Source organism: Pinus tabuliformis, chromosome J, assembly GCF_031772625.1.
Source record: "Pinus tabuliformis cultivar Carrire ecotype Pingquan chromosome J, CPIR1, whole genome shotgun sequence".
NCBI classification, from domain to species: Eukaryota; Viridiplantae; Streptophyta; class Pinopsida; order Pinales; family Pinaceae; genus Pinus; species Pinus tabuliformis.
Genome location: NC_142295.1, coordinates 928,931,188 through 928,942,665, shown reverse-complemented (window position 1 = coordinate 928,942,665; position 11,478 = coordinate 928,931,188).

The following is an 11,478-nucleotide window of genomic DNA, read 5'->3' as shown; positions in this document are numbered from 1 at the left end:
GGGGGTCTTGGGGGGGGGGGGCGATGATGATTATTTGGATCCCCCCCTGGTGGGGGATTGAGTGTATTCCCTCGAAGCTACAAATAGATGTAAAATTGCCTTGTAAAATGTGTAATTTCGTAGTTAATCTGGGCTGTTCAATAGGCAGAAATATGATGGTAGAAGTTATGTTTAATTTAGGGGTTTTTTCCCTATAAGGAAACCCCTCGATAGGTATGAGAGAATTGTATTGCATTTATGTATATGTGTATTCTGAGCAAGAAAGAGAGAGGAGGTTGTGATGAGAGTGAAGAGGGAATTACGACAGATCTACTATAGGTTGTATCTCTTCATTTGCTGGATAATATAAAAGGAAGGATTGATTGTTCCTCTCTATACGTAGCCCAAATTTGGTGAACTACGTATACCTGCGTCTGTCTTGTTTTATGCGCTTATGTTTATGCAATATTTTATGTGTTCCATTGCTCTGTAATATATAATTTTCTAACAACTAGTTTCAGAGCCGAAGGTCTACTTGGTTGATAAACTCGCAAGAGAGAAGGGTTCCTGGTTTGAGTGGGAGCAATGGCGGAAGATGGTAGGTTTAGGTCAAAAAATTTAACAACCAAAAATACCAGCTGTGGAATATGTAGATGGAAGATTACTTGTATCAGAAAGATCTGTACCTACCATTGAGCGGAAATACTAAGAAGCGACCGACAAGTATGACAGACACAGAATGGGATATTCTCGATAGAAAGGCACTTGGAACAATACGGCTATGCCTAGCGGTGTCGTAGCCTTTAATATTTCAAAGGAAAAACAACACAAAGGGTTTAATGTCGCATTGGCCAAATTATATGAAAAACCCTCGGCCTCAAATAAGGTATTTATTATGAAGCATTTATTTAACATGAAGATGTCAGAAGGTGGATTTGTTGCTAATCATTTAAATGAATTTAATACAATTACCAGTCAGTTAAGTTCTATAGGGGTAACTTTTGATGATGAATTTAGGGCTCTGTTATTTCTATGCTCATTACTAGAAAGTTGGAATGGTTTAGTTATAGCCATTAGTAACTCTGTCTCTAGATCTAATACTTTAAAGTTTGATGATGTTATCGATGCAATCCTTAGTGAGGAAATGCAATGGAAAAGATTTGGTGAGACATCAAGTAATGCTTGACTCCAGAGACTAGGGGAAGAAAAATAGAAAGAGGAAAGAGCCCATGATATCGCAGTAAGTCAAGGAAAGGCAAATCCAAGTCCAGATTGGGGATAGTGTGTTGGAAATGTGGGAAGAAAGGACACCTGAAGAAATACTGCAAGTCTCAGAAGGGAAAAGAAGAAGATACACAACAAGAAAAAAATCATGAATTGAATGTGACAAGTGATGTGTTGCAAGATTCTTTGATTCTTTCATTATAAAATACTATTGATGCCTGGGTGGTAGATTTAGGGGCCTCATTCCATGCCACACCTGATAAGAAACATTTTCATGATTATGTTCAAGGAGATTTTGGACAGGTTCAATTGGGTGAGGATAAATCCTGTAAAATCATTGGAATGGGTACAGTTTTCATAAAACAATAGAATGGAAATCAATGACTATTGAAGGAGGTAAGGCATGTTCCAGATCTGAAGAAAAATCTAATTTCAACAGGGTAGTTGGGAGGTGAAGGCTGTGTAACTACTTTTACAGATAAAACCTGGAAGGTCACTAAAGGAGCCCTGGTAATAGAAAAAGGAGAAAAGGTTGGTACATTGTATTTATGCAATGGTATTTCTAATTCTATTAATGCTTTAACCTCTGCAGGAGCAGATATGACATTGTGGCATCATAGGCTTGGGCACATGAGTGAGAAGGGGATGCAGATTCTTCACTCAAGAAATTTTTTTCCAGGTTTGAAGCATGTTGATTTGGAATTCCGTGAGAATTATGTTTATGGAAAATAGAAGAGAGTCAGATTCCTCAGAGTTGAGAAAGAAAAGAAGAGCGAAAAATTAGAGCTTGTGCATACAGATGTATGGGGACCTGCTCAGGTATCATCTCCCGTTATTATATTACTTTTATTGATGATCCAACCAGAAAAACCTAGATTTATTGTATTCGAAATAAATCTGATGTATTTGATACTTTCAAGAAATGGAAAGCTTTGGATGAAAATAAGACAGGAAAAAGGTTGAAGTGTCTCAGATCAAACAATGGAGGTGAATATTGTAGCAAAGAATTTGATAGGTACTGTTCAGAGAATGGAATTCACAGAGAGAAGATAGTTCCAGGAACATCACAAGAAAATGGTGTGTCAGAAAGGATGAACATGAAAATCGTGGAGCATGCAAGGTGCATGAGATTGCATGCAGGATTGCCTTTACAATTTTGGGCAGATACTGTAGATACTGTTGTTTATGTAATAAATAGAGGGCCGTCAATTTCCTTGGATGGTGGTATTCCATAGGAGGCATGGACAGGTAAAAAGGTAAGCTACTCATTTTTAAAGACTTTTTGTTGTGAAGCCTTTGTCCACATTAATAAAGAAAATAGAACAAAGCTTGAGGAAAAATAAAAGAAATGTACCTTTATTGGATACGGTGTTAATGATTTTGGTTATCGCTTTTATGATTATGAAAAACACAAAATCATTAGGAGCAGAGATGTCATATTCAATGAAAAGGTTTTGTATAAGGATCAGATGCAGGAAAAGAAACAGGAAAAAGAAAACAAAGAATACACAGTGCTTGATGAGATCATAGAAAAAGTGAAGGTGCCTGAAAATCATAATGATCAACAATGAGAACAACAACAACAACCAGAACAACAACAAGCACCTCAAACACTTGAAAGTGGTGTTAGAGATCTACCAAGAGAAGTAGACCCCCTGAACGATACTCTCATTCATTGTATTATGTATTGTTGATTGATTCTGGTGAGCCAAAATGTTATCAAGAAGCAGTGTAGGTAGAAACCAAGAAGAAGTGGGAGCAAGCCACGAAAGAAGGGATGTAATCCTTAGTACATAACCAGACTTGGGACTTAGTCAGGTTGCCTGCAGGTAAAGCAACATTGCAGAATAAATGGGTTTATAGGTTGAAGGAAGAAGATGGGGGTAGAAAAAGGTATAAAGCTAGACTTGTGGTGAAGGGGTTTGCACAGAAAAGGGTATAGACTTTGATGAGATATTTTTTCCTGTTGTTAAAATGAATTCAATCAGAACTATTTTAAGTCTAATAGTAGCTGAAGATTTGCATCTTGAGCAGTTAGATGTAAAGACAACCTTTCTCCATGGGGATTTGGAGGAAGAGATATATATGCAGCAGCCACAAGGATATGAGGTAAAAGGGGAGGATAAACTAGTGTGCAGGTTGAAGAAGAGCGTGTATGGCTTAAAACAGGCTCCAAGGTAGTGGTATCTAAAATTTGATAGGTTTATGTCTGAACAAGGTTATACTCGATGTCACTATGATCATTGTGTTTATCTGAAAAGGAAAAATGATGGCAACTATATTATATTGTTATTGTATGTAGATGACATGCTTGTTGTAGGTTCTAACATGTAGGAAATAAATGTTCTCAAAAGAGAATTGGAAAACTCGATTGCAATGAAGGATTTGGGTGTTGAAAAACAAATACTTGGTATGAGAATAACTAGAGACAGGAAGAATCACAAATTAACATTGTCTCAGAGTGAGTAAATACAAAAGGCGTTGAAAAGATTTAATATGGAGAATGCAAAACCAATTAGTATACCTTTGGCTAGCCATTTCAAACTAAGTAAGGAGGTGTGTCCGAAGACTCAGGAAGAAATGGCTTATATGTCTAAAGTTCCATATGCATCAGCAGTTGGAAGCTTAATGTATGCAATGGTCTGCACAAGGCCTGATATTGCATATGTAGTGGGAGTTGTAAGCAGCAGGGAAAATTTTAAGGATGGAAATTTATCATAAAGTTTAGAAGCCTTAGCGAATCTTACTAGTCCCTAACATGAAAACTACAAAAATCTTAGTGATATGTTTGTAAAAATATTCAAATTTCTAATGATTTTATATAGTTTGTATAAAACTTTGGTGATTTTGAAGGTAATATAATTTATGAGATAAAATTTGGGTGAATAATCCTTAGGAAAATTGGAAATTGGTGAATTTTTTTTTGGAAAAGACACAGAAAATTAGCTCACGTGCAAATATTAGCCCCTAAAATTTTCCCTGGTAAGTAGGTACATGAAAAATATAGGGAAAGAAAATTGGATGGTAGTGAAGTGGATTCTCAGGTATTTGAGAGGTACCACAAATCAAGCATTATGCTTTGGTGGTTCAAACATTTCTCTACAAGGATATATTGAAGCAGATATGGCAGGTGATAGAGATAACAAGAGGATCACCGTAGGGTATGTGTTTACTATAGGTGGAACAGCTGTCAATTGGGTTTCAAAACTGCAAAGTGTTGTTGCACTCTCAACAACGGAAGCAGAGTATGTTGTTGCTACAGAGGCTAGTAAAGAAATGATTTGGTTACAAAGGTTTCCGTATGAATTGGGTAAGAAGCAAGAGTTGGGTAGATTATATAATGATAGCCAGAGTGCCATACATCTTGCAAAGAAGTTTGTATTTCATTCCAAGACTAAACATACATAATTCAAGTACCATTTCATACAGTTAGTGTTGGAATATGGACAGTTGAAGCTGGAAAAGATACACACTAGCCAGAATCCTGCAGATATGTTAACAAAAGTTGTAACCAGGGAGAAACTAAGATTCTACTCAGTTTCAATTGGTCTTCAAGTATGATGATGAAGATGAGAAACAACCAGGTCCAAAGTGGAGTCATTGTCCAACAAATGAAGCATCAGTAGAGTTGCTATAATTAGTCTCCAAGTGGGAGATTGTTGGGTGTGGAGCCTGATTATCTTCTTTATTCAGAGGTATCGCCGCATTGGACCCCATTTCTTAATGTGGTGGCAACGCCGCCCATTTATGTGCGCCACTAGGGGGGCTATGACGATTATTTGGAGCCCCCCCCCCCCCCCCCCCGAAGCTAAAAATAGATGTAAAATTGCCTTGTAAAATGTTGTAATTTCGTAGTCAATCTGGGCCATTCATTAGGTGGAAATCTGACGGTAGAAGTTATGTTTAATTTAGGGATTTTTTCCCTAGAAGGAAACCCCTTGCTATATATGAGGGAATTTTATTGCATCTATGTAGATGTGTATTCTAAGCGAGAAAGAGAGAGGAGATTGTGTGAGAGCGAAGAGGGAATTACAACGGATCTGCTGTAGGTTGTATCTCTTCATTTTGTTGGATAATATAAAAGGAAGGACTAGTTGTTTCTCCATGGACGTAGCCCAAATTGGGTGAACCACATATATTTGTGTCTCTCTTGTTTTATGCATTTTCTGTGTTTATATTTGCAATATTTTATGTGTTCCATTGCTCTGTAATATATAATTTTCTAACAAGTCTCACTGCCACCCCAATCAAAATCAATAAAACGTGTTAACTTGACTTCCTTTCTATCATACTTTAGGCAGTGATGAATTGTGCCACATAGGTATCTTAATATATGCTTGGAAAATATCTAATGGTCATGATGAGGCTCCAACCGAAATTGACTAAGAACATTTACAACAAAACATATACTGGGTCTTGTATTCACCAAGTACATTAGAGATCCCACCAACTGATAACAGCTTGTAGGATCGATGAGACTAGAGTCAGATCTTCTCAACTTATTGAGATTTATGATCATGGGATTAGTTATAGGCATGGAATCCATCATACTGAACTTTTGTAACATCTTGATTATGTATTTACCTTGACCAAGAATAGCGCATGAGGTCCAGATATTTCATTTCAAATTCTGCTGCCAACACTTTCTTGCATTCTAGAATTTTGCGTTCCACGTTCGTAATAAAAAAATCATCCACATATAGTAGTATAATGACAATCTCATTCTTCACGATATTGATGTGGAGGTTTGCACCGACAAATTTTTTGACGAACTCAATCCTTAACAAATATGCATCCATTCTTGTATACCAGGCCCTAGGAACTTGCTTCAATCCATATAGAGCTTTTTTGAGTCTGCAAACATGTGTATCCCTGCTATTTATTTCAAAGCCTTCCTATTGTTTAATGTACACTTCTTCATCAATGGTTCCATTTAGAAATTATTTTTTGACATCCATTTGATGGATATTCCATCCCATAGTAACAACTAATGAAACCAAATATCTTATAGTAGTATACCTAACAGTAGGAGAAAAGGTTTCTTCATAGTATATTCCTTCCTTTTATGAGAAACCTCTTGTGACAAATCTAGCTTTTTATTTGTCTATGCTTCCATCAACGACATGTTTGATTTCATAAATCCTTTTGGGTGTGGCAACAAATTTTTCACTTGGTCTAGGAACAATTTCCCAAACCCCATTCTTCATGATGGATTGATATTCTTCCTGCATCACCTCTTCCATTATTCTTGATGAGAGGCTTCTTCAAAGGTAGTTTGTTCAACCTCTATTAATTTCATCATGTATGCTACATATCTTGAATATCTCTTCGTCCTTTTGCTTCTCTAAAATATCCTTTAGTTTCTCCATGTCCTCTAGCATCTTCAAGTGTAGATTTTAACCAATTTGGCCTCTTCTTTGTTTCAAGAATGATTATAGGTTGAATGGGATCACTTGGTCCTTCTTCTTGGTTTGTAGTTGTATCTTCATGATGCTCTTCTTCTTCAAATAGAAATATATCTTTGTCATCAGATTTAATTGGTATATCCTTGGATATTTTGTAGGCATGATTTTCATCAAATATAACATCCCTGCTAACTTCGATTCGTCTTCCTTCCTTGATGTAGACTCTATAAGATTTTGATAAAAGGCTAGAGCCAACAAAGATCCATTTTAAACTTGTGGATTCCAACTTCTTTTGCTTGTCTTTTGGAACTTGGATGTATGCAGGACACCTAAAGATCCAAAGATCCAAAGATGGTATACACATGGCTTCTTCCCTGTGAATGCTTCTTATGGTTTCATATTATGAAGGATTATATGAGGACTTATATTTTGTATATATACTATGTCATGGTTGCCTCTCCCCACATAAATTTTGATAGATATTGATCAAATATCATAGTTTTTATGCATTCTTCAGTGCTTCTATTCTTTCCTTCTGCAACTCCATCCCGCTCGGCGTTGTAGGGAACAATGAGATCCCTCTTAATACCTTCTTCTTTACAATATGCAATCATCCCTTTTGAAATGTATTCCCCTCCATTATCAGATCTTAAAGTCTTTAACTTTGTTTCGATTAAGGTCTCAATTTCGGATCTAAATTCCTTGAACTTTTCAAATACTTCATCCTTTGTCTTGAGAAGATAGAGCCATGTCTTTATAGAGTGATCATCAATTAAGGTCACATAGTAAATATCGCCTCCAAGATATTTATTAGACATTGGCCCACACACATCTAAATGAATGAGTTCTAGTATCTCCTTAGACCTTGTATTACTGCTTGTAAAAGGTTTCCTAATATTCTTTCCCAAAGCACATCCCTTGCACACTGCTTCATGATCTTCATTGATTTTGGTGATGTCTTTTACCATTTCACTAAGAGAGGGTATTATCTTGTAATTAATATTCCCATATCTTCTATGCCAAAGTTCAATGGGGCTGATTTCCATATGAACTAGGGCTTGAGGAGATGGTGTTATAACCCTATATAATATTCCTTCACGAACTCCAATAACTTTTGTGTTTTCAATACTTGAATCCTTTCCCTAAACAAAACATTTCCATCTACAAAAGCAACCCTATCTCCTTTATCTTCTAAACAAGAATTGGAAAGTAAATTGTTTTCTAAACTTGGGACATAAAGGATGTTGTTGAGGTGTAGCTTTGCTCCACTTTCCAGCTTTAATGATGTAGATCCAAGGCCCTTGACTGCATAGTTGTTGTTGTTTCCTAGCTCCACTACATGTGATGATGGTTCTCTTGATAGAGTATGAAGTTGTCCACTTTATCCCATCATATGTATTGAGGCTCCACTATCAATGATCCATGCATTGTCATCATCAAGTGTACCTATCAATGCATCCAAAAATCCTTCATTCTTGACTCTCCTAAATAGATTGTAAATGCTCCTTCCAATCCAACTTCTGCAAATTTTATGATATTAAGAACCATCTTCAAATAAATTGCCATAGAGGGTGTAACTTTTTTTCCAAGACTAAATTTCCCTTCTTTAAATGGTAGGCAACAAAGTGATCTTCAACCTTCTTCCACCTTAGCTCTAATACCATATTGAGAAATCAATGCTTATAGGAATTAGGGTTTAATTCTTCTTTCTTGATAATTACTTGTGAAGTATGTTGAATTCTTTTGCTTCTTTATTAGTTTATATTTCATCACGCAATTACCAAATTATATGTATATGAAAATCACAAGAACAAGAGACACAAGATGTAGGAACTCAGCCAGGGCAAAACCCCTTCAAGGGGAAAACCCAGTCTAACTCTTACACTAATAGATTCAAATCAAGATGAGACTTCCCAGGAAACCTTTTTTCTTCTCTTTCTAGTAGCATATTTACCATATTTAGTTTCTCCTTTAGCTCATCTATCTCGTTTTTAGTTTTCTCTTCACTCATGCCATTCAACTTGGAATTATTCTCCCTTCTAGTATGGATCCTCTTAGAACCATGACTATGGTCATCAATATCCATCTTTTAATCCTTCCTGCAAGATTTCAGTTGCCCAATATGAGCCAAAGTTGAGCCCTTGTAATAATTCCTCCCCATTGCTTGTCACCCAATACCTGATTCATCTCTCCTAAGTCTAGGCTATTGGTATTTCTCTAGTTCCCTCCTCTAGAACCTCTTCAACACTCTTTTCTCTTATCCAACTATTTCATTTTTGCTCCCTTCCTAGAAAATTCACTTGTCCTCTTTTCTAGAGGATTTCCAACCTCAACTAGAACACTACTCTTTATCTACGACCTTTCTACTGTAAGGGTTTGTTGTCATGTTATTTAAGAAGAATGGTATTATTATATTAGCCAACATGGTGACGAGGCTTGGATTTAATAAAAATAATATTTTCCCCCTTTTCCCCTATTTATGCCAATCCCTTAGGGTTTGAGTATGTGGGTTTGACCCCCAGTCATGTTTCTTCACCTTGGTCAAGGGTTCATTTCTTGAAGGAGAGTTCACACTATTCTTTGAGCTCGGTGCCAAACACATGAATTCCTCTACTTCAAGCTTCATGAAGGATAATTCATTGGTTTTCCCTTTAATTAATAGGCCCATATTAAAAATGAACATTGTGCCTACCCTGTGACTCTACTTCTTTTCTCACTTGAAGATTAGTTCAAGGTATTTTTTATTGGTATTTATACTAACTTGTGTCTCGAAAAAGGATTCTTTTCCAATCCTGAGTTGAATTCATCAATTCTACCATGTGACTCTACTTCTTTTCTCACTTGAATATTAGGACAGGGGATTTGTTATTGGCCTCTATACTAACTTGTGTCTACGTAAAGGATTATTATTCCATCCTAACTTGAATTCATCAATTCAAACCATCAAAGGACATAGATTCACAAAGTTAAAATAAATTGTATGTGAGGTCCACAAATGGAATAAAAAACGAAAATATTACCAATTTTTTTTTAGTTTTAAATAATGTATTCAATACGGTGTTCTACTCACTGCTTTTTTATTCATTATTCTCACCCCTTATGGCAAGTCCAATACATATGAAAATAGAGGAAATTATGCACAAAGGCCTCCTCCAATCAACAAGTCATCCCTTCCTTCCAATAGATGATCCCTGTCAAAGTCTCCAAGTGACAACTTCCATGTAGCAGCTATAATCTAGAATTTCAGCCCCCAACAACATATTTTCGGCCCCCAGGTACAAAATTTTGGACCTGCAGTAGATTGATAATTTCACCCCAGCAACTACCCAGAAACTTCACACATGTGAGAAATAGATAGCCCAAGAAATCATTTTGGGTCTTACCAGCTTCTTTCATCCTTCTCCAACTACTTCGTTCTATTTTCCGCTTCTTTTCCTTGTAGATCAAACTTGTTGAATGAGTGTGAGAAATAGGTTGAACTACCTCTCTATATATAGCCTTTCTGCTGGGTCGAATTGCCCTAATGTAGTCCGACTTCATGGGGACATGGTCGACTCGGTGTGGAAGTGACAAATAAACTTTTTGAATAAAAAATAATTCTTTTTACATTATACAAAAACCCGAGAAGGGTCTAATAAAAATTACAATGACTTTATTGACTCAAGACAAAACATAGAAGCCTTCAATGGAGGCTTTGACCTAGAAAACATTGACCCAAGAACTCGTTTTAGGTCTTTCTAGCTTCTTTCGTCCTTCTCCAGCTAGTTCTCTCTCTTTTTTGGTTCTCTTCCTTGTAAATCGAACTTGTTGAGTGAGTGTGGCAAATAGGTTGAGCTGCCATCTCTGTATATATAGCCTTTGTAGTGGGTCAAATTTCCCTAATGTAGGTGGAATTCATGGGAATAGGGCCAACTTGGTGTGGAGGTGACAAATAACCTTTTTGACTAAAAAATAATTATTTTTACATGTTTCAAAATCCCAAGAAGGGTCTAATACAAATGAAAATGACTTTATTGACTCAAGACAAAACCTAGAAGCCTTCAATGGAGGCTTTGACCTAGAAAACATTGACCCAAGCATGAAACCCATGCTTTAATAAGTCATTTTCTTTAATAATAAAATTTCTTTTGACAAGTACAATTATGAAGACTGACACTAGTTACATTCTTCAACACTCCCTCTTAACTAGGGAGGTATTCATAATTACATACATATAAAGGTACATGGAAGATATCAAAATGATATGAACTACAAAGAGTTATAACACACGTAGTGCTACATATTAGATACCTGACCAGGGTACTCTAATCAGGTGGGACTAAGGTGAACTCAAGATTTAGCCACTCTAGGTACCTTAAGGATTTTAGTCTCTATCACCAACCCAGGAATATAGGTGCATATCCAAGGTCAGAGCTCCATTACCAATGCCACCTTCCTTACTTTGGGATCTAGACATCAACACATGGGTTGGCCATATATCCTACCAAGCATCTTGTTTCCACAAGATGCTTCATCTCTCCCTACCAACTAAATCTATAACATCAACCAATCCAAGCTAAAATATTCAAATTTCTTATTCGGAAGAGATTTCGTCAACACATCAGCTACCTGTTCATCTGTGAGAATATATTGTAGTTTCACCACCCCATCTTGTAGCAAACTCCTAATGTAGTGGTACTTGTTGTTGATATGCTTCATCCTGGCATGAAAGACAGGTCCTTCAGACATCTTGATGTTGCTTTGATTATCACAATTTATCACGATAGTATCTAGAAGCTTTCGAGACAAATCTGACAATAGTTTTCTTAACCAATCAACTTCTTTCCCTACTTCACATGCAACTCTTTTAATGTAACAAGATCTTGTTTTA